Below are 22,486 nucleotides of genomic sequence, written 5' to 3'. Positions count from 1 at the left end.
AGTGGGGGCTAGCACGAATCAATAATATATTGATAAAGCAAATGCTGTGTGTTATCTACGTTCATTGTCAATTTTTATTGGGTGTTTATAACCTCATTTTTCCGTTTCGAAACAGGGCACTTCCGTTTAATGTGTCAAGTAGCAGCAGCATTTTATGAGAAATGTCATTGTGAAGAAAAGAAATAATGTTTTACATATTTAAGAAATAGGAGGATCTGCCATAGAAAATATGGTAGCAAAATTAAGAAAATGTAAGTTAAGCTGCTATTACACGGCATGTAGTTCTCTTATGGCATGGCACTTTTTATATGCACACGTAAAAGCCGAAATTTTTTTTCACGTAACCAACACACAGGGGATGTCGTCTATATCAGCAGTTGCGTTGGCAATTAGAAAAGTTAAGGGTTGGAGGGGGGAAAGAGGGAGTAGTTTTTATTGATATTAGTCTTTAATTTCTGAACGTCATTGTTAGTGGGAAAGACATTAGCCGGAAGTCGATTCCACATGGTTCGAGCGAAAAATGAATTTTCTCGGTAATGCATGGTTCGGTCGACTGGCCAATCAATTACAAACGGGTGTGAGTTCCTGGCAAGTCTTGTATTCCTGGTGAACACCCTAACGTCAGGGATAAGAAGACGAATATCCCTGGAACTGACTGTTCAATATCTATACCGTCGATAGATATCGACGATTGAAGTGGGTCAGTGAATCGCTTATGAGACAAGAAACAGCGCTGCGTCTTCTGTGCGTTAAAGTCTACTCTGTTCATTCTACCCCACTCGGAAACGACCAACAAATTCTGGGAGAGCGTCTCATCCACATGCGCCTCCTGTCCACAATTTCTTGAAGACTGGGCCCATGGCCGAAAGAATATGAATGACACAGACTACTATCATCGGCAAATGAGTAGACTGGATTCGAAGTCTGACCCAAAAGATCGTCAATGAAAGTAAGAAAAAGGGAAGGGGAAAGGACAGAGTCTTGTGGCACACCTGCAATCAATGTATACTCATCTGATGAGAACCCATCTACAACAACTCGTAAAGTGCAATCTCTGAGAAAGCTCGATATAAATCGAACGAAGTTAGTACCGAAGCTAAAAGCGACAAGCTTTGATAAAAGTGCACCGTGCCAGACCCTATCAAATGCCTTGGAGATATCCAAAGCCACAACCTTAATCTCACCAAACTGGTGGATAGAGCGACTCCATCGTTCCGACAAAAATGCCATTAGGTCTCTCTAAGTACCTGACAAGATGATGGTTAACCATACTCTCCTTAACCTTGGAGAGCGCGGAGCATATCGCAATTGGCCGGTAATTCGCAGGGTTGTTCGCCCCATGAGATGAGCGGATGAGAAAACCTGGATAACAGGGAGATTTGTAACATTGGGTAAGAGGATCGCAGGATTTATAATATATCGCGTCATAAGAAATCTACAGTAGACTTAGAGAATATAAGATAAGTCATCAGCGTTATTGATGTTGCTGGGATGAAAAAGTTTCTCTCGGAAACTAATATCCAAATCAAGAATTTGGCAACACAGAGACAAAGGAGGACATCTTAAAAAGACATGATAATTTCCCATTTTCCGCGAGGGGACGAACAGGGATTCCCCGACCTGTTTACAGAGGGTCTAGTGAAGAGTTCATAAACTCGTATGTGATGGTCAGAAAGCTAATAAAAAGCTTTTCGCTAATAAAGTAAACAGGGCCTTACGTAATATTAACGACATAACTACAGGTGCACTGGCACGAAGTGTTACCAATTCAAACGATCATATTTTCTCGTGTTGAGCTTGATTATTAATTTAACAATTTAAAAGAAAATATTTTTTAATTGATACAAATGACAAAATAATATGTGAAAGTAATCTTAATTGTAGAATTAATTCACTTTTGGGCGATATGACCACCTTTTGCCTTGACTGTTCCTCTGAGTCGGTCTAAAAAAAAAAAACGGTTACAATCTGCACGAATGCAGTCTGCCCGTAATTTAGCTCATTGTCTTACAATGCGCATCCACACTGGCATATTTTTTAGACCTTACCTTGCCTTGTAAAATGGCCTAAACGCCATCGGATTGGCGTCTTGATAATTGGGCAGCCACTGTGTGGAAGAAATGAAGTGCGGAACATGTGTTTTTATACCCTACACCATAGGATGGGGCTATACTTATTTCGTCATTCTGTTAGTAACACCTCGAAATATGCGCCTCAGACCCAATAAGGTATATATATTCTTGATCGTTATGTCATTTAAAGTGGATCTGTCGAAAGCACTCTAACTTTCGAAGGTGTAAAGCTAGGCGCTTGAAATTTTGCACAAATACTTTCTATTTGTGTAGGTCGGTTGGGTTTGTAAATGGGCCAAATCGGTTCACGTGGCGTTTTGGTATCACTTCCAACAACTATGCTAAGCATGGTTCAAATCGGTTCATAACCTGATACAGCCGCCATATAAACCGATCACACAACAAACCGATTACAGGCTTAGGTGTATGTACTTAGCTGCATGGGGCGGATTAATATCCCTATTTTCAACCTAACTTAACAAAATCCCTAATTGTTGTTGGGAGGCCAACGTAGCGCAGAGGTTAGCATGTCCGCCTATGACGCTGAACCTGAGTTCGAATCTTAGGTAAACCATCAGAAAAACTTTTAAGCGGTGGTTTTCCCCTCCTAATGATGGCAACATTTGTGAGCTACTATGTCATGTAAAACTTCTCTCCAAAGAGGTGTCGCACTGCGGCACGCCGTTCGGCCTCGGCTATAAAAAGGAGGCCTCTTATCATTGAGTTTAAAACTTAAATCGCACTGCACTCATTGATACGTGAGAAGTTTGCCCCTGTTCCTTAGTGGAATGTTCATGGGCAAAATATGCAAATTTGCAATTGTTGTTGTCCATACCACGTCACTAAATTGGTTCATGTCTGGTATTGGGTCCCCACCTAGGTGCCGGTGTCTGTTAGCCGCGAAAGCCGGGCAATGACATAGGAAATGCTCCAACGTCTCATCATCTTTCCTATATGCTGTCACTTGCCGCACCATTTCTGCATTAAAGCTATAGACCTATTCGCAAAAACGCTTCCAGGAAGAATGTTTTGCCGCTCTGATCATCTTATTGTACATATTCAGTGTTTTAGGAATTTATGTATTGTTTTGGGCTGAAAATTATTAAATTATTTTCCAGAGATGGTATTGTGTCCCCACCTAAGTGCCGGTGTCTGTTAGCCGCGAAAGCCGGGCAATGACATAGGAAATGCTCCAACGTCTCATCATCTTTCCTACATGCTGTCACTTGCCGCATCATTTCTGCATTAAAGCTATAGACCTATTCACAAAAAGCTTCCAGGAAGAACGTTTTGCCGCTCTGATCATCTTATTGTACATATTCAGTGTATCAGGAAGTTATGTATTATTTTAGGCAGAAAATTATTAAATTATTTTCCAGAGATGGTAAATACTTTTAATGACGATTACCGGAGATGGTAACACGCATTTAATGTGGATTACCATCTACCGCTAAGTTGTGAGTAACAATGCAAAGCCTAAAGTAAGGCTTAACGCAGAATGCAGAATGATCGAATAGGTTTTATGTATTAAGGAATTTGTGGTAACACCGTCCTAGTCGATGACAAATAAATCGAAACTGGTAAAAAGAAGAAAACAGAAGGGAGTTGCTCATTTCATTTGGCTATAAATGTTTATTCAAAACCACAGATGTTGTTAAAAAAACATTTTTTTATTAAAAGTTAATTTACCTACATATGAGAAGTAATAGTAATAGAAGTAGGTAGGAACTGTAGGAATTTCATATACACAAGTCAATGATTCTAGTTAAGTTTGGTCATTGTTAAGTTAGAGTGGCCGTTTGCAATCAGACTCGCTTAGTCAATTTTTATATCGACGCATAGTCCATTTTGAAAACAACGACTCATGATACACGCACTGAAAAACCAGACGTGTTACCTACTCTGCTGTAGTTTTGACAAATTTGTCCATTTTGAAACTACAGTAGCGACAGATCATAAGTCTCTGTTGGGTATAGGACCCACGAAACCGAAGCTTAATTAAACAATGAAAATATTGTTAAATTTTGTAAAAAGAAACATTTCTGTAATTTTTTTATTTGTATCCATTTAATCGCATTCAGTTTCTTCTATTTAAGATCCTCTTACATTTCCCATTAAAATCTTAGCCCAACATCCAAAATATTAACTTTCAATTTTAATTTCTCTTCAAACATGCTTTCGTATCTTCCCCACCAAAAGAAAATTAACAAAATTGAAATTTGTCCTAGTACAGGTCATGAAACTTGGTGAATTTTGAATAAATGAAGAATACACACACAAAACAACCCTCTTTAAGTTCAATTAAATTTAGGTAATTTTTCAAACGACCTTAAATTCTTAAAGCTACAGAAGCTTTATGGCATTTACGTATGTTTCTGGCTGGCATGCTACCCGGCAACACCAAAAACAGCAACAAAAACCACACTGGCAATGCCAATAACGAAAACGAGATTACAAGAAGAGACAGAAAATGAGAGACAGAGTGAAAGAGAGAGCGAGAAAAACAAACATGAATCCATACTTAAATTTAATAAAAAAAATTAAAGTTTGAGCTCAAATTGAAAAAGAGTGGTGCACGGAGTGGAGAAGGAATGTACTATGTATGTATGCATACATAAAACTACATGTGTATACGAAATAGAAAAACGAAAGATGAAAATGAAATCCCCCAATACCCAAACCCATTTTCAGCCACCCAACAAACGTGCTGTGTCGGCATTGTACACATTGACGCACACACACACACATACACATAATCTGGCCAAATACAAAATATATATAAGCAAAAACCACCGCTACCACCAACCCCATGAATGGCAATAAAGAAAAAATGCACCCAACTCACCCATTGCCACAGACCATAAATGGTAAATTCACGTTCTATCCCATCGTCATATCTTGCAGCATAATAATCATCATCACTGTACTGATGAACGTCATTGTCGACGACGACGTTGCCGTTAACAGCAATAACGATGCACAGTACCACCCACCCCCAACCCAAAAACAAGGACGGCGATTATGATGGTGGCAGCAGCTAAGCAGAAACTTTAACAGTGACTGCGACGTAGGCTGGCGTAATGGAAATAAACAATTTCACAAACTAACACACTCGCATACATCTACTAAACACGTGAAAATTTATTTACGTGCTCTCTGCCTTTCAAAGCAGTAGCAGAGAGAGAGAGAGAGAGTGATAAAACACAAGAGAAATACTTGTATCTTGTGTTGAGTGCTTTGAGTGAGGGGGTGGGGAAGAGATTAGTTGCTGTTCTTTGGGTAACACGGCAACATTATATGGTATAACAGTTAGAAAATTACAGCGCACAATATGTTCACAGTTGTCATTGGGATTTTAAGATAATACCAAAATATTTATGTAGACATTTTGATTATGATAGCCAACGATAGAAAAACGATTGACTTTTGGCACACATAATTTTGAAGCGTTCACAGGCTCCCCAAATTAAACCCGACGTTGGCAGGAGGGAATCAGAGATTTTCAACATGGGATTTTCTTCAAGCCTCTCATGCTAGATTGATAATCTACCATAAAATTATTCCTCTAATGTAAGTGTCACGCGGTGTCAAGGTTAGAAGTTAGGGGCTTCCAAATATATTCGAACTGGGGTCAAGCCAGTACTAGTTTGTGGACGTCTTAGCAAGTACTTAGCAAGTACTTAGCCAAAAGGAAGTGAGGTCGAGACTGGTTAGACGATGGAAAGAAGATTTCAAACGGTGGGAAGGGCTAACTATCATTTAAAATAAAAAATCTTTAATATTACGAAATATATTTTTCACCAAAGGGAATGTTTCCTTAAAAAGTTGGCAATTGGAACATCTTTAAATTAAGTTTGCTAATCTTTGGCTCGAATCTTTAAAATTAGGACAACAATTTTTTCAAGTAGGCGGAGGCGGATTTCTGCAGGTTTTTGGCGTGATTGGGAAGAGTTGACATCGCTAAAACATTCACTGAGGCTCCGAATGTAGCCTATAGAAGTGAGATATATTGTATATAATTCACCTTTGTAAACTTAACAATCAAAAATGTGCTAAGTTCGACCGAGCCGAAACTTACCACCATGGATTCGTTACAAATTTCTAAAAATTAAAATTAAGTTGAAGGGCGTCCGTGTACTTTATGCCGAATTTCCGCCAAATCAGGCAAAATAGTAGGGAAGAAAGAAAATTAATCGGGAGATCGGTTTATATGGGAGCTATATTAGGTTATAGACCGATTTCAATCATACTGCGCATGGTCAAAGTGGAAGTAAGACAAAATGTGCAAAATTTCAGCCAATTCGCAGAATAATTTCGGCTTCCAAGAGCCTAAGATGTCAAATTTGGAGATCTGTGTGTAATGGAACCACAAGAGTATAAAGGCCTCTTGGGGTGGGTTAAGCACCCCCAGTATACAATAGTTTGGGTTGGGTCTTAAGCAAGCAGATTTATACCAGATCGAACATGCATAGCCCTGTTGAATGCGTGCCTAAACTTTTTCCAATCCGACTTTTTTATCAAGCGAAATTGTGTGAAAACAGCTTATTTCTTTACTTTTATGAACGAATTGGCTGACCATATTGTGCGTATCGCACTTATAACATGATTTATCCACAGCTAAGTGGCAACCCTGTTCACTTGATGAGATTTGAGACTACGTGACGAAGTCGGCATATGTAATGATGACGTTTACATTAAGCGTCTGAATGAATGGATGAACGCTACACACAACTCTTCGCTGTATGTGTATGAACAAAATATTATATTTGGCATGCATGCGAGCACTAAGGGAGCTTTCGCATTAATTGTTTTTATCGATTTTTCATCGTACATATCTACACATTTTTATTTGCATACATTTGATAAGTATGTATATACGTACTTGTGTACATTTGGTTGTTTTGACTATTTTTTACATCAAGTTTGGTGGGCTTGTCGCATTCTTCACTGTTGCCTTTTTAGGTTTTCCCATAGCATACATACATAGATCAACCCACATCAGACTCACACACACACATTATAATAGAAAACCCTAGCACAAGCGAGAGGAGAAGACGTGAAAATGACACACGCAATGAAATAAACAAAATAAAAAAAACCAACTAAGCTTATGATGAGAAGGCACCGTTAGAATTGAAATGAAGAAGAGGGTAGGCAAGTCTATATTAAATGACAGTAGTAGCAGTAGCAGCGATAGCAACTACAACAACAATCGTATTAAAATCCCCACAGTCATGTTGTAGCTATAGTTGCAGATTTTTTTTGTGTGCCGTGTTTTCGCAGTATGTATGTAGCTTAGTTTAGATCTCGGGTGTGTTTTGTGTTTCTTTTTTTAGCACAAGGCCGAAAATGTTTTTCAAGTCTTTCTTTTAGATTTTTGTAGTTGTTGGTGCCTTGCTGAATGTAAATACTTGGTGTAGGTACATAAATATGAACGAAAGAGTGAGTAAGTGAGCAGAGGGGTTTTTTTGGGTGTGAGTACCTATACATATCTATGTTATGTGACAACGAAATTTTCCCCATTATCATTTGGGCGCTTGCTCTGCTGCCAACACAAAATCATCATTCAATATAACTACGACAGTGGGTCCTACATTTGCATATTAATGGAAATTGTTAGCTATACTCTATTCCTGTTGCTACTAGAATTGATTAGACTTCCACAAAAACACACAGGATTAACTTAGAATCAAAGTAAGTACAGAGGAGAGGATATTGACAATTGAAATTGGGCGTTGTTAGTTCGCAGCAATCATCATCGAGTACGTAGATTAGCAGTGTAGCATTTTTGTTTTTATTATTATTTAGGTATGTACATGCGTACAGTATCTCACAAAAGTATTCGTCTATTTTTTCAAATACCAGTAGCTACATTAGATTATTTCTAGCCCTATAAACATTTTTGTAAAATTAGTTTTATTGAGATGCGTTATGTAGTATAGAGAAAAGATGCAAAAAATAAAAATAATTTGAGAATGCCGGGGGAATCACTGAAAATAAATAAAGGAAGAGCAACAGTTAGCCATCTTTGGTTACATTCCAAATCCCGTATTGGACAAGTCCGAATTTCATTTAGGTCAACCATTAAACAAGTGCTGCAGGAAGAATGAGACAAAAATCACTCCAGAAATGTGTCGACAATTGGAAGAGTTGATACCAAGACAATTAGAGGTCATCTGTACAAATAGGGAGTTTCATACAGAAAACCAAGTGTGATAAATTTACCGACGAATACTTTTGTGAGTAAAAGTTTTTATTTTTATTATTTTTATATTAATCCTTAGAAATTATGCTATGATATGATTATACTTTTTTTGCATAGTTCGATGCTTTATACGCACCTCGATTAAAATATTTTTACAAAAATGTTCATAGGGTTACAAAAAAATCTGATATATTTGACTGATATTTAAAAAAAAAACGAATACTTATGTGAGCCACTGTATGTTGCATATTTTGAATGATTGTTTATAATTTTTCTTTTCCCTTCAAGTCAGAAAAAACACATGGGACATTAGATGCAAATAAATAGCTCTTCGTCAGAAAATTATACTAAAACCAAAATTGACAGAAACCATAGTTTGCAATTGGAAAAAGGAAAATCTAAGCTATATGTTGTCTTAGCTGTCACCAAGAGGGGGTTTACTCTTATGGATATATTTGCATTTAATGTTATTATTTTTAGTTTGATGAGGATTATTATATTAACCATGGAGAAGGGCCCCCTCAAGGCCTCCTCGATGCATCCGAATTTTCATATTAGCCGTATTAAATTCCGTTAAAGACAACTTTAATATTTTAAGCAAATGTACACATTAGATTGGGGCAGCATGTGGTATGTACAAAAATAGGTCATATTCAACTAACCAAACATACATACCTACTACATATGAGAATTTCAAGAGATTACAAACAATTATAACAAAAATAAAATAACTATCGGATTGCCGTCTAAACAAAGAAAAGGGAAGAAACTTGGTTTGGCTTCGGCAACTCTGCAAACTTGAAAAGTTACGTGAAGTGACTTTGCAAGTATAGTTGGAAGTCATGCGGAAAATTATTGTACAAAATTTTAGCCCAATAGGATGAAAATTGCGTCCTCCATAGGCGCGATGTATCTCACAGGATACATTCAGTGTCGGATCGCTAATTATGTTAAATCCGGTTATAAAAGCAGGTCCTTTATCATTGAGCTTAAACATGAATCGGACAGCTTTCATTGATATGTGAGAAGATTGACCCTGTTCCTTAATGGAATATGCATATGCAGATCCATATCTGAAATACCGCGTTATGATTAAGCCGGCGATAGAAGATCTCATGTAGCTAAAGTTTCTCCTGCCCAATTCTGCATTCTTGTTATTTGAGTTTCACACTCGAAACCAACCATCTTCTCAAGTATTCGTTCTAAAATATCTAAGACGATGGTGCGACCTGATTCTACCTTTAATCCATTCCCGAATCGCCTTAAACCTCTCAACCGCGAATTCTGACTGATGCTTCATCTCATTATCTATGGGCCTGATACAGGCTTCTCTAATATATGGTTACGCCACATTCTGTAAACAAAATCGGTAAGGTCCTTTGAACATTCGGGATGTCAAAATGTGCGAACTGAAAATGCGACAAAAAACGGAGTACTGTCGAAAATTCAAAAAAAATTTATGTTAGGTAATACTTTTCCTTGTTGAATGAATCCTGGGCCTGATGTTCATAACCGTCTTTAAATTCCCACATATTTCAAGACATAATGTCCGTTGGACCTGTTCTCAAATTTTTAGGATGCATTAATTTTTGTGTTATGAAAATATCTTTTAAAATACTGTTCTAATAACCCATTGTGCCAATTCTAATTCAATAAATGTAGTACGGGAGTGTTTTCCCACATTTGGCTGCCTATGTGACCCACTAACTACGATGCGTATATAGCCATCATCTTGGAATTCAGTCCCCATAGGAGTCGACGGAGGCCACTGTAGCGCAGAGGTTAGCATGTCCGCCTATGCAAAAGCAAAAAACCTCCGCGGCTAGAGTCAGGGTCATGACGCTTCAATAGATTCTATTCTTTTTTGGCAGCTTCGCTCAAAATGTTCTCCTCTCTCAGCACATTTCTCCCTGAAAATGTTGCCACATTTTTATGAAAATTCCTTATGTTGGCAATAATTTTCCGGGAACATTACTAAAAATATGGCAAGCTTACATGAAAAATGTTAGGCTAGGTTAGGTAAGAGTGGCAGTTCTTTACAGACTCAGACAATTTTAAGTCCATTGTGATACCACAGTAGCAACAGACCAAGGCTTCTGGCGGGAATAGAACGACCCCTGCACTGGTAATACAAGCACGCTACCAACTCGACTACCGGGCGCATAAAAAATGTTACATGTTAACAAAATTGTAGATGTTTGTGTGTTAAATTTAAGAAAATATACAAATTCTTTTAAGTGATAAAATTACAAATCAGTTTAAATGAATTTTCGTATATTTCGAAACCATTAAAAAGTGGAAAAGCTACAATAATTAAATAACTTTTTTCCCACCAGTGTCGTTGATTCTCTTTTATTCCTCAAATTTTACTCCAGCCTCTGGGTCACGGTTTTGCGGTAGCTCTAATTCAACACAATTCAAAATCAACACATTTTTCTTACTAGCGTTAGTTAAGGTCAAAGCATAATGAACGCGTTGAGGAACGTCGTATTGCAACTCTTCAAACAAATACAAGAAATCAATACTCAAAAGTTTGACAATTTTTGACTTTGACGGTTAAAAACATGTGGCAGCACTAAATGAGGCTCACTCTCAAGCATCAAAATTGAAAATGTTTCAACTTTACCCCGTTTCGTTTTGTGGGATTTGTGGACAGAATTGCATTTTTGCAACGCGACACTCGAAAACAAAGCTCATCGCGCTCATTCTGTTTAAACCTAGTTTTGACTTCGACTTTTCGCCCGAACAACTGTCAAAACGCATTATAAAAAAATGGTGTCGAAAAAAATGCGAACACATTCCGCAGAAGTGGTACTAAATTCTTTGTGCAAAATACCTGCTACATGTCGCTGCGCCAATATAAATTTCGCTTCATTTAATTAGAAATGTAATTAAATGCTCACGAATTAAGTCCTAGCAACTCTTGTTTAGTTACTTTTATTGTGTGGCTTTGTTTGACATTTGTTTTTGTTCTATCGTGCAATTAAATGCAGCATATTTCGCCAACAAATAATAGGCAATTTTCGTGCGAATGATGTTATAACTAGGCTTTAAAGCTAAAAAAATATTCCTTCCCTCGCCGCAAAATTTAATCGGTATAACAAATTTGTATTTTATAATCGATTTTTGTTTACTTTACCAGTGGTTTAAAGTGGATTTCGATTCGCATGAAAGTTTCAAATTTTCTATTCGTAAACATTTAGTTAGATCCCCACCCGATTAAGTCTTGCTTTACACCGAGCAATTTTACTTGCGATAAACCTCTATTTGTAGGATACATAACTATGTCCCGATTTACATCAGGCAATTTCACTTGCGGCTATTCTCAGTTTATAGAAGAAACTCTCTCACACTCGCTCTTCGGTAAACAGAGAATTGCTGCAAGAACATGTGTATGACAAGTGTAAATCGTCTTGCTTTACACCAAACAATTTTACTTGCGACAAATCTCTGTTTGTAGGAGACATAACTATGTCCCGATTTACACTAGTGAATTTCACTTGCGGCTATTCACAGTTTATAGAAGAGATGTGAAAGAAATGGTTTTCCTTTTATCACTCTCTCTCTCTCTCGCTCGATCTCCGGTAAACAGAGAATTGCTGCAAGAACATATGTATAACAAGTGTAAATTGGGATTAGCTGGAAATAAAGGTTTTTCTTTCTTGTCCTCTAACGCTCACAATTGATAATGTCCGAATGTTAGTAATTTTACAAAGCGCAAATCGAGACTAAGCTTTCTAAGTTTTTCTGTTCATTTAAAAAAAATGTGTATATTATTTGTACTTACCTCTTTTGTTATTTAATCGACTGTTAATCCGAATTTAGAGTGTTACAAAATTAAATGTTGTTATCCAAGTTGGTTATATTTCCTATAGATGTTGCTGTAAAAAATAATCCACAATTCAAGGCGTATATGGTTGGATATCCTGCAACAAGACAAATAAAAAAGAAAAGAAATTAATAAAAATTTATTATAAAAGAACAATTGCATAGTTTTCTTATTATCTGTTATCGCACGATATCGATAATTTACCGGTACAGTACCTTTTTATGTACTGATATTCTATCCAGAACATCTGATTTGCACTGTATAGGATTTTCATAACACAAAAAAGTCAAAAATCTTGTATTATCTATTTGCATGGGTAAACCATATTCAATATGACCCGCGTAATAACATATTTTTTGCAATGATTTTTAATAAAATACCGCCTTACTAGAACGAATTCAAAATAACCGCAATCCGGTCTTAGAATCATACACTGACAGAAAAATGACGGTACTTTGCCAATACCGCCTGGTATTATTTTGTTCGCATCATTGGCAAAGAGGTTAGCTTGTCCGCCTATGACGCTGAACGCCTGGGTTCGATTCCTGGCAAGACCAAGGACATTCTATATCAAAAACATAATAGTCTCTTGTGTGGAAAACAATGTTGTGTTGTATTCCTATGAAAAACACTTTTGGGAATCAATGGATATGGAATCAATTGTTGAATACAAAGAATTGAGGTCCGTCACGGTGCAACATTTTGTAATTATTAACATAAATAATCGAAATAAAATTGGATTAAAATAATTTTCAATGGTTTTTTTTTGGTTCATTAGGGGACGGAATAGTCAATAACTAAAACCAATAACGGTTTAATGCAAAAACCAAACACAGATTGGTATTAAAACCAAGTAATTAATTAAGTAATACGGGTAGTACCAAACGGTACTAATCATCTTATGTTTCATCCATACCACCCGGTATTGTTTTTGTACCATACGGCGTTTCTTTACTATCAACATCGTACGGTACTGAAATGAGCACGTTTGGTATCATCTTTTCTCTGGGTGTAAGGCGGTAGGTGTCGATGGGTTGCAGCTGGGCAATGTAAGACAGTATGTGATAGCGTATACCGCCATACTGTAATTGGCTAATACCAGATATACACATAATATCCCAATATAAACCAATATCTCGATTTAAATTCCTTAACTATCTAAAGTTTGGTAGGTGAAGTACACTTTACGCATCCTAGATATGTCTCCATATAACCGAACCTTGAAGCCTTGTTTATACTTCAAGCTCTTCAATGTCAAACGTGTTCAAAATTTTACATCAGTTGCTACAATTTAAAGCTATTGCAGGCCCTTCAATTACATCTACCTTCACTTATTTTTTTTTTTTCATTTCGTTGTCCTTATTAATGTCACCATCAATATTCTGGCCACTTTGTGCATATCAAAGGCCAGAACAATAATAAACAGATGTCTGTTGTCTGCCAACAACTTTAATCTATCTGTGTGTGTGTGTGAGTCTCATACAACGTTGACAATTTTCCAGTGCGTTGTTGTCAAGTTTTCCCGGCAGTTAGTTTGTTAGAGATCAAGAATACTAGCACAACCTTACATTGCAGACACTGCTCATCAGCAGCGGTCTTTTCAATATATGTAAACAAAAAGAAAAATCAAAAGAGCCGATAGATAGTCTCACCTACTCTTTCCTTATTACACTTGCCATATTACTATGCTCCTACTATCTACATATACACATGGGTGTAAGACGGGAGCTTTTACTGGATTTCCTTCCTTTACAAGAAAGCAGAAGAACTACTTGTCTGTTACGGGTAGGTGGTATGCTATGTTTTGGTTTGGCGGAGTTAGAGCCAGGCAGGCAGTCAACATGCAACAATATTACGCACAAAGAATAACACATATCCATGTAGAAGAATGAACGAGGAAGTATGCAGGAATTTTAACATAAATACTTGCCATAAACACATGGTATATGAAGCATTCCATGTTAAATAAAAAAGAGAGATTTTAGTGTGGGACTTTTTTTTAGAGAGGAACATTTTGAACCTTAGTCCAAAGGATATCGATGTAACAAATCAAGTTACAACAGTTTTTTTACATGACGAAGTTAGGTAAAAACGGAATTTAGTGACAAAATAGAGAACTTTGTCTTTTTTTGTAGGCAGGCAACCCTGCACAGAAAACAAAATTTTTAGATGTCAAAGGGAAAAAGAAACGACATTTTCAATTAGACTTTATTGAAGATTCTGGGAAAGCGCAAGTTTCTGTTGTCATCGACGGCCAAATCTAAAAAGAAAGAGTTGGTTCTCAATGCAGGGTAGACTACCTCATAAGAAAAGCGAAGAAGAAATTGGTATTACCATCCTTTTGTAACAATAGAAGTTAGCAGCACAGCGTTCACTTATAAAAGGTTAAATCACTTGACGAAAACAAAAAGTGAAAACGCTACATAAACATTGAAGATGTCACAATATGCCTATTGAAAATGCCGCAAATAGGAGATAAGTCAAAAACTAAGACTACTACAACAAAATTATGTCGGTTGATCGCTTTCGCAACTTTATTTATTGAATGCTGGGCATTTTCTGAGAACAAAAAGTGGAAAGGCCCCATAACATTAAGAGGAACTGTCATGAGAATACATCTGGGTTGTTATACCCACCACCATAGGATGGGGGTATACTAATCTAGTCATTCCATTTGTAACACCGATCTGAAATCTATCTAGCCATGTCCGTCCGTCCGTCTGTCGAAATCACGATAGCGGTCAAACTCGTAAAGCTAGTCGCTTGAAATTTTGCACAGATACTTAATATTGATGTAAGTCAATGGGGATTGCAAATGGGCTATATCGGTTCAGATTTAGATATAGCTCCCATATAAACCGATCTCCCGATTTGAATTCTTGAACCCCTGCAAGCCGCAATATTTGTCCGATTTGGCTAAAATTTTGCACGTAATGTTCTGTTATGACTTTCACCAACTATGCAAAGTACGGTCCAAATTGGTCTATAACCCGATATAGCTCCCATATATACCGATCTGACTTTTTGAGTCCTTACAAGCCGCAATTTTTGTCCGATTTGGCTGAAATTTTGCATGCGGTGTTATGTTACGACTTGCAACAAATGTGTCAAATACAGTCCAAATCAGTATATAATCTGATATAGCTACCATGTAAACCAGTATCTCGATTATCCTTGTTCGGTTGCTAGAAGCTTTAATTTTGGTGGTTTGACAGAAGTTTGGTATGTATTGGGTTGCCCAAGAAGTAATTGCGGATTTTTTAAAAGAAGGTAAATGCATTTTTAATAAAACTTAGAATGAACTTTAATCAAATATACTTTTTTTACACTTTTTTTCTAAAGCAAACTAAAAGTCACAGCTGATAACTGACAGAAGAAAGAATGCAATTACAATGTCATAAGCTATGAAAAAATTTGTCAACGCCGACTATATGAAAAATCCGCAATTACTTTTTGAGCAATCAAATAGAATAAAATTATGCCCTTCAAGTAAATTTATTATACCCACCACCGAAGGATGGTCATTCCCTTTGCAACATATCGAGATATCCATTTCCGACCCTTTAAAGTATATATATTCATGATCAGCGTAAAAATCCATGTCCGTCCCTGTCTATTGAAATCACGCAACAGTCTTTAAAAATAGAGATATTAAGCAGGTTAGGTTCGAAGATGGGCTATATATAGACCGATCCGCCGATTTAGTGTCTTAGGCCCATAAAAGCCATATTTATAATCCGATTTTGATGAAATTTGGAACAGTGAGTTGTGTTAGGCCCCTCGACATCCTTCTTCAATTTGGTTTAGATCGGTCAAGATTTGGATATAGCTGCCATATAGACCGATCTCTCGATTTAAAGTCTTGCACCCATAAAAGGCGCATTTATAATTAGATTTCTTTGAAATTTGACGCAGTGACTTATGTTAGGCTTCTCGACATCCGTATCGTAAATGGTTCAGATTGGTTTATTTTTAGATATAGCTACTAAAAAGACCAATATTTTTTTATACACAATTGAACAATGACTTGTACTTATTAGTATTTGTTCCAAATCGAAACATATTTCGCTATAGCTACTATGGGGCATTAGGTATGCATTTTTCACCGGATTTTGACGAAAGGTGGTTTATATACAATATATAATCGAACTCAAAGCCTTTCTACTTGTTTTGTATATATTTTCAGCAGAATCCATGGTAGTAGGTTTCCAAGATTCGGCCCGGCCGAACATAGCACGCTTTTACTTGTTTTATTTACCAGTCTAGCGGATTCGCTAGCCTATGGATAAATAAAACGCTCTTCATGCTAAATGCTTTGTACTTCAACGTTGGCAGCACTGATAAACATCCTAAATAATCTAATATCAACAACTTGAGCCAATTTAATTTCAATTAAATATTTCTCATAGTTCATACATGTCATTTTATTAAAATCTCAATCAATTTTGCCACGTCAAAACGTTTTATCAATGAATAAAGATGTTGCGTTCTTCCTCTTTAAGTTTTGTCATTCAAATTGAATGATGACACCATATCTTTTAATAAACGGCGATAGTAAGCGACGATGAGCCGCTTAGCTAATTGGGGATAGCATTTTTCCCCATACAAAATAAGCGAGAAAATCAGCTTAATGGGTAAGTAAAACACAACTATCAATAAAAGTTAACAGCATTTGCCGCAAACAAACTAAAAAGGCTCCCCGACCCGCGGTGGAAGGGACGAACAAATACTGATAACCCTACCCCGACATTGATTTTATATGCCTATTTAAAATGACAGAAAATTTAATGTCAAATTGTCTTCTTCTATTAATGTACCCTGCTCATTTCGTGTGTATTTCATTACATTTGCAAATGTACATTGACGCAGCGACATGTCGCTACCATTATGCTCATACAACTCAGCAACACTTCCACGGAATATTTTCGCATTTCCAAGTCAACTTCCCCCCTGAAATGTCCCATATGTTCAAGTATTTCCTAAGAAATAGGAAGAAATGAAGAAAATAAATTTACTACTGTCATGTGCAAAATATTCCAAGGGATTTATGGCAAAAAGTAATGTGTTCCTATTTTAAGAAATTATTTGTATGAAAAAGTTTGGCCATGCAAAGGACCAATTGTTCAAGAACGAAAAAAATATACCTCTATGTCATATGTAAGTCTTGGGGCGTCTTTATGTAATCCAACGAAAAAGGAAATATGTAAATACTTATATAAATTGGTGCTATGCATGTAGAGAACCAATTTTTGAGCCTAGGATAAAGTACTCAAAAGGTGTACAGAGGAATTTTCTTGCATGAGTTTAGGGTGGAGAAACGATATGAAATAAGAAATGATGGACATTTCTAATGGTGCCGGAAAATTTTTCAATATTCCTATAAATTAACGGTCTTATTCACAAATAAGAAAAGATTTTCGGGATTTGCTTACACGGGAGGGAAGAGCGGAAGACGATGCGATTTTTGAAGAGAATGAGACTCAGGTTTAATATATATGTATGTCATCAAGATTTGTCACTAGACAATGCCAGGGGATACTTCATTTAATTTTGGAACGTTGTGAGCTTTTCTGGAATTTCAGCAAATAAATCGAATACGATATGCCACGCGATTGAACCAACAGCATGATGAAATCACTCCTTGTCTCAATAATTTAACGGCGCAGTGGCAAACCATTGCCCACTCCACGAAAAATGTCGCGAAATTCGTACTTGGGCACCAGAAGCATTCTCTAAGAAATTCATGGTACGACTAAGAGTGTCGAAAAGCTACTGAAGCCAAGAATGCGGCATAAAAAGATAATCTGCAATCAGTAGCAAAGCGACAGATGAAGGAGAGGTATCGGGAGAAAAGGAGAGGGGAGAAATGTCTATTCCGCAGAAAGAAAAAGGACATGGAAAAGCTTGACTATGAGCGAATTGAATGCACAGGAGTCAGAATAAAGGGCGGTTTTGGTGCAGGCATATACAAAGAGGGAAATCTGGAAACAGCTGTTAGTGTCCGACGAAGGCTGCGAATAGGATACCGCAGAACCAATTCCTGGTGATGGTATAGAAAGTTTACCGTCTAGACAAAATGAGGTCCAAGTAGCAGTGATTCGACTGAAGAACAGCAAGGCAGCAGGAGCCGATGGGTTTCCCGCTGAACTATTAAGACTAGAGGCGTCAGCTTATCTGTGCGATCTGGCTAGAAAAACGCATACACGATGATTGGAGCCTTAGCATGCTATGTACCGTAGACAAGACGGAATGTGCCCACTGCAGAGGAATATGTCTCCTCTCCTTCGCATACAAGATACTTTCGAGCGTATTGTGTGAAAGATTAAAACCTGAAGTCAATTAGGTTATTGGGTCTTATCACTACGGCTTTAGACGTGGTAAATCCACCATAGACCAGATATTTACACTGCCCCAAATCCTGGAAAAGACCCAGAAAGACAGGTTAACTCTTACTATCTCTTCGTTGACTACATATCCACTTTCGATAGACCTAAAGGTATTTCACGCCATGTCCGAGTTTGGTATCCTTGCGAAATTAATAAGACTCTGCGGGATATCACTTGCCGATACTCGTTCCTCAGTAAAAATAGGAAATAATCTCTTCGAAATATTCAATACCAAACGAAGTTTAAGACATGCAGACAGCTTATCGTGTGATCTCTTTAATATTCTGCTGGAAAAAATTATATGAGATGCAGATGTGAACAGGTGTTGCACACTACTCACAAGAGGACACATGCTACTCCTCGCCTATGCCGACGACATCGATATCATGGGTCGGTCACCGTGAGTAGTAACTGTAGCCTTTGAAAGAATATAAGAGAATCAGTTTAAGTGGCTACGAGGCCACCGTGGCGCAGTCTGCATTTTCGCATACTACGCTGAACGGCTGAGTTCAAATCCCGTCGTGAACATAAAAAAAAATGCAGCGGTGGTATCCCTAATGCCAGCTGCATTTGTGGGGTATCCTGCACGTTAAACCTTCTCTAATTAGTGGTGTAGCTATGCGGCAGTCCGTTCGGAGTCGGTATAAAAAAGCAGGCCTTTTATCGTGGAGCTTAGACCGTTAATCGGACTGGACTCTTTGATATGAGAGAAGTATCCCCGGTTTATTAATGTTGATGGGAAATTTAGTTTAGGATCTGGTGGTAAATGGAGATAACCGAAACGAATGATACCAGTTCTGAAATAAAGCGAAGAATAATACTGACAAACCGATGCATAATTGGATTAAACATCCAGGCTAGAAACAAGGTCACATCTGAACAGACGAAAATTACACTATACAAAGCACTGATACTACCCGTGTTGTGTTCTTGTAATAGCAGACGAGGCAGTGATTGGAGTGTTTGGGAGAAAGATTCTTCGTAAAATTTATGGATCAGTTTGTATTGATGGAGAGTATCGGGATTAAATGAGACACGAACTGTAGCTTTATGACGACGGTAGGATAATTAAACGTATCAACAGTTGCGTTGGCTAGGTCATGTTCTCAAAATGAGTGAAGAAGCTCCAGCGAAGAAGACTTTTCAAGGCGAGCACTGTGGTACACGCAAACCAGGACGACCAAAGCTACGATCAAGTCGTGGAAGACATCTCTAATCTTGGTGTCAGAGATTGGAGATGTAGCGCAGAAGATCGAGGCGCTTAGAAAGATTTTCTAAGTTCGGCTAATTGCTCAAATGAACTGTCGTATCCAATTAAGAAAAAAAGGTTAAGTGATTGACGATCAGAACTACCGAAGATTCTGCTAGAAATGTATACAAAATATGTTACGTTGTAGGGCATAATTTTATTCTACATACCAAACATCTGTCAAACTAGCAAAAATTAAAGCTTCTAGGAACCAAACACGAGCTGTATGACGACGATAGCATACTGACACGCATCAGAATACAACGGCTGCGTTGACTGGGTAATGTTGTAAGAATGGATGAAGAAGCTCCAGCAAAGAAGTCTTTTGGAGGTAAACACGGTGGTACACGCAAACCGGGAAGACCAAAAGCCCGATGGAAACATCAAGTGGTGGGAGACACCTCGAATGAGCGTATTAGATTTTAGAATGAGCGCATTAGATCCAGGCGCTTGGAACGCTATTCTACGTTCTCTTTACAACCTCCTAAAATCTATCTTTAGAATGGGAATATTATTTTATTTTTACAATTTGGAAATCTTAATTTGCCTTCGCCGAGATTTGATCCACTGACCCTCTGTTTTCTAAACCAATGTGCTATAGGCTTGCTTTTTATTCATATTTTTTTTTCTTGGGCGCCCCGGTAGCCGTGTTTGTAGCGTGCTTGATATTACCAGTGATGGGGTCGTGGGTTCGATTCCCGTCAGAAACCTTGGTCTGTCTCTACTGTGGTATCACAATGGACTTAAAATTGTGAGTCTGTAAAGGACTGCCACTTTTACCTAACCTACTTGTGCAAAGACATGAGGAACACAGACAGAAGTTGAAACCCTAGGGAGTATTTTCACCACCATTCTTACAGAGTTGTATCTTTGACTTTTGTTGTTGTTAGGCTAATGATTTCACCTCGTATAATTTTACCGAGATTCGTTCACTACCACATGTGTCCAACACTGCTGTAGACAGAAGTTGAAAATCTAGGAAATATTTTCGCCATCATTCTTACAGAGTTGTATCTTTGACTTTTGTTGTTGGGCTAATGACTTTACCTTGTGTAATTTTACCGAGATTCGTTTAAAATATCACATTCTAATGGGATCTTCCATAAATTTTTCATGGGAAGTTTCAATACAAGGATTTTAATTTATGACTGTAGAAAAATTTCTCCAAAATCCTCAGTAAAATTTTCTATGAATCTTTGTACTTAGAATATTTTCTCAACGAAGGCTTTTAACTTACATACAAACCTACTGTCAATCTTTAATTCTTTTAAATTTTCCAACCTACTTAAATATTACAGTTTCGGATTTACTCCCCTCAAAATGCAACGTTGCCATGTTACACTTGATAAACATCTTTTCCATGCGTTTAATCTTAAATTCTTCCCCATTTTTTATTAAAAGGAAACGTTAATCCTTATTGACAATTACTCTAGGCACTTGTTCTTCATGAAACACTCCTCCTGCAATGATCCCAAAATATATATAGACACTTCATACTACAGTGGAATTTCGCATACACATACAATAAACTTTTTCTTGTTGTTGTGTTACATAATCGCCGTCTATTAGATTCTAATGCCTTACTTAATGGCAAAGCAAAATAAATATCTCAACATTGAACACTTACACATAGTATGTATGTACGTATATACTCAGTGCTCAACACAACAATATCAATGAGAGCATACACCAAACTGGTGTTGTTGTAGCTATATAGTGTATGTATGAATACCTATAAAATGTTTGGTACATAGACTACTACTATGTGGCATGTAACTTACCATCAAGGTATGCTTTTAACCTCACTCGGAGGAGAAAAAAATGAGACAACATTTGGAAACAAAACAAAAGCGAAAAAACCCGCTCGAAACTAATGGTGAAAACTTGTTTTTGTTGCTGTTTAAAATTACTATTATTGTGTGCGCTATATGGATGGATACACACTTGAAACCGTTTTTGCCAAATGAAGTTGAAACTTTATACGTACGAGGAACGTACGATAAATCTCTGTAATAGCTTAACTGATGTTCGGTATGGATCTCTGATAACCGTTACAGGTGAGGTGAGTGAGTCATGGGGTAGACACACCATAGAAATTTAAATAGTATAGCAAGAGGTATGTCAATTTTTAAATCGTTCAAGTGAAAATTTTCTTAACTTTGAATTTGTGGGAAATATTTGCAGTTAGTTGATTTTAAATAGTTATAATAAACTTCAAATTAGAAAGCGAAAGTTTTTAAAAGAGAGAAAGATTCTCTAAGTACAAGTAAGAGGGGTTTTTTTATATAGCCAAAAATAATATAGTAACAAAAAGTCAAACTTTACAGGAGAAGCCTTTTAAGGAAATCACCTCAACTTTAAGACAATAGAAATGCAAAAGAAGAATGACAAAGATGTAGGTCAATCTTACTGTCGTTCGAATGACAATTTTCTTATCTTTGAAATTTATGGATATATTTGCATTTAAAGTTAACTTTTCATTTAAACAAACAGAAAGTAATAGAAAGAGTCCGAAATTCTCTTAGCAAGTGAATCTTCTTAAAATATAACACAATGTAAAAGCATATGATTTCCAGCTCGGAGTCACTTTGCGGTATTTTGAGTTCGATTCCCTCCTGAGGTATTGGTCTGTCGCTACAGTATTATCACAATGAACAAAAATTGACTATCTGAGTCCGATTTCAGAAGGCCACTTTAACATATTTAACAATTCTAATACCAATATTTGTTCATTAAAAATCCATT

The 22,486-nt window shown here is 37.1% G+C and overlaps 1 protein-coding gene across 6 annotated transcripts in view; it reads right to left on the bottom strand.

The window, feature by feature from the left end:
- Positions 1-22,486, bottom strand: part of LOC106090482 (histone-lysine N-methyltransferase, H3 lysine-79 specific) — a 154,576-nt gene that overhangs the window by 52,772 nt on the left and 79,318 nt on the right. For all 6 annotated transcript variants that reach the window (XM_013256683.2, XM_013256682.2, XM_013256686.2 and 3 more), the window contains exon 2: positions 12,065-12,203. The gene's annotated coding sequence lies outside the window, so the exon portion shown is untranslated. The remainder of the gene's footprint in view (positions 1-12,064; positions 12,204-22,486) is intronic.

The sequence above is a fragment of the Stomoxys calcitrans genome, chromosome 2, assembly GCF_963082655.1.
Source record: "Stomoxys calcitrans chromosome 2, idStoCalc2.1, whole genome shotgun sequence".
Lineage (NCBI taxonomy): Eukaryota > Metazoa > Arthropoda > Insecta > Diptera > Muscidae > Stomoxys > Stomoxys calcitrans.
Note: the sequence above shows the minus strand (reverse complement) of the source record. Positions and strands in the feature narration are given on the sequence as shown.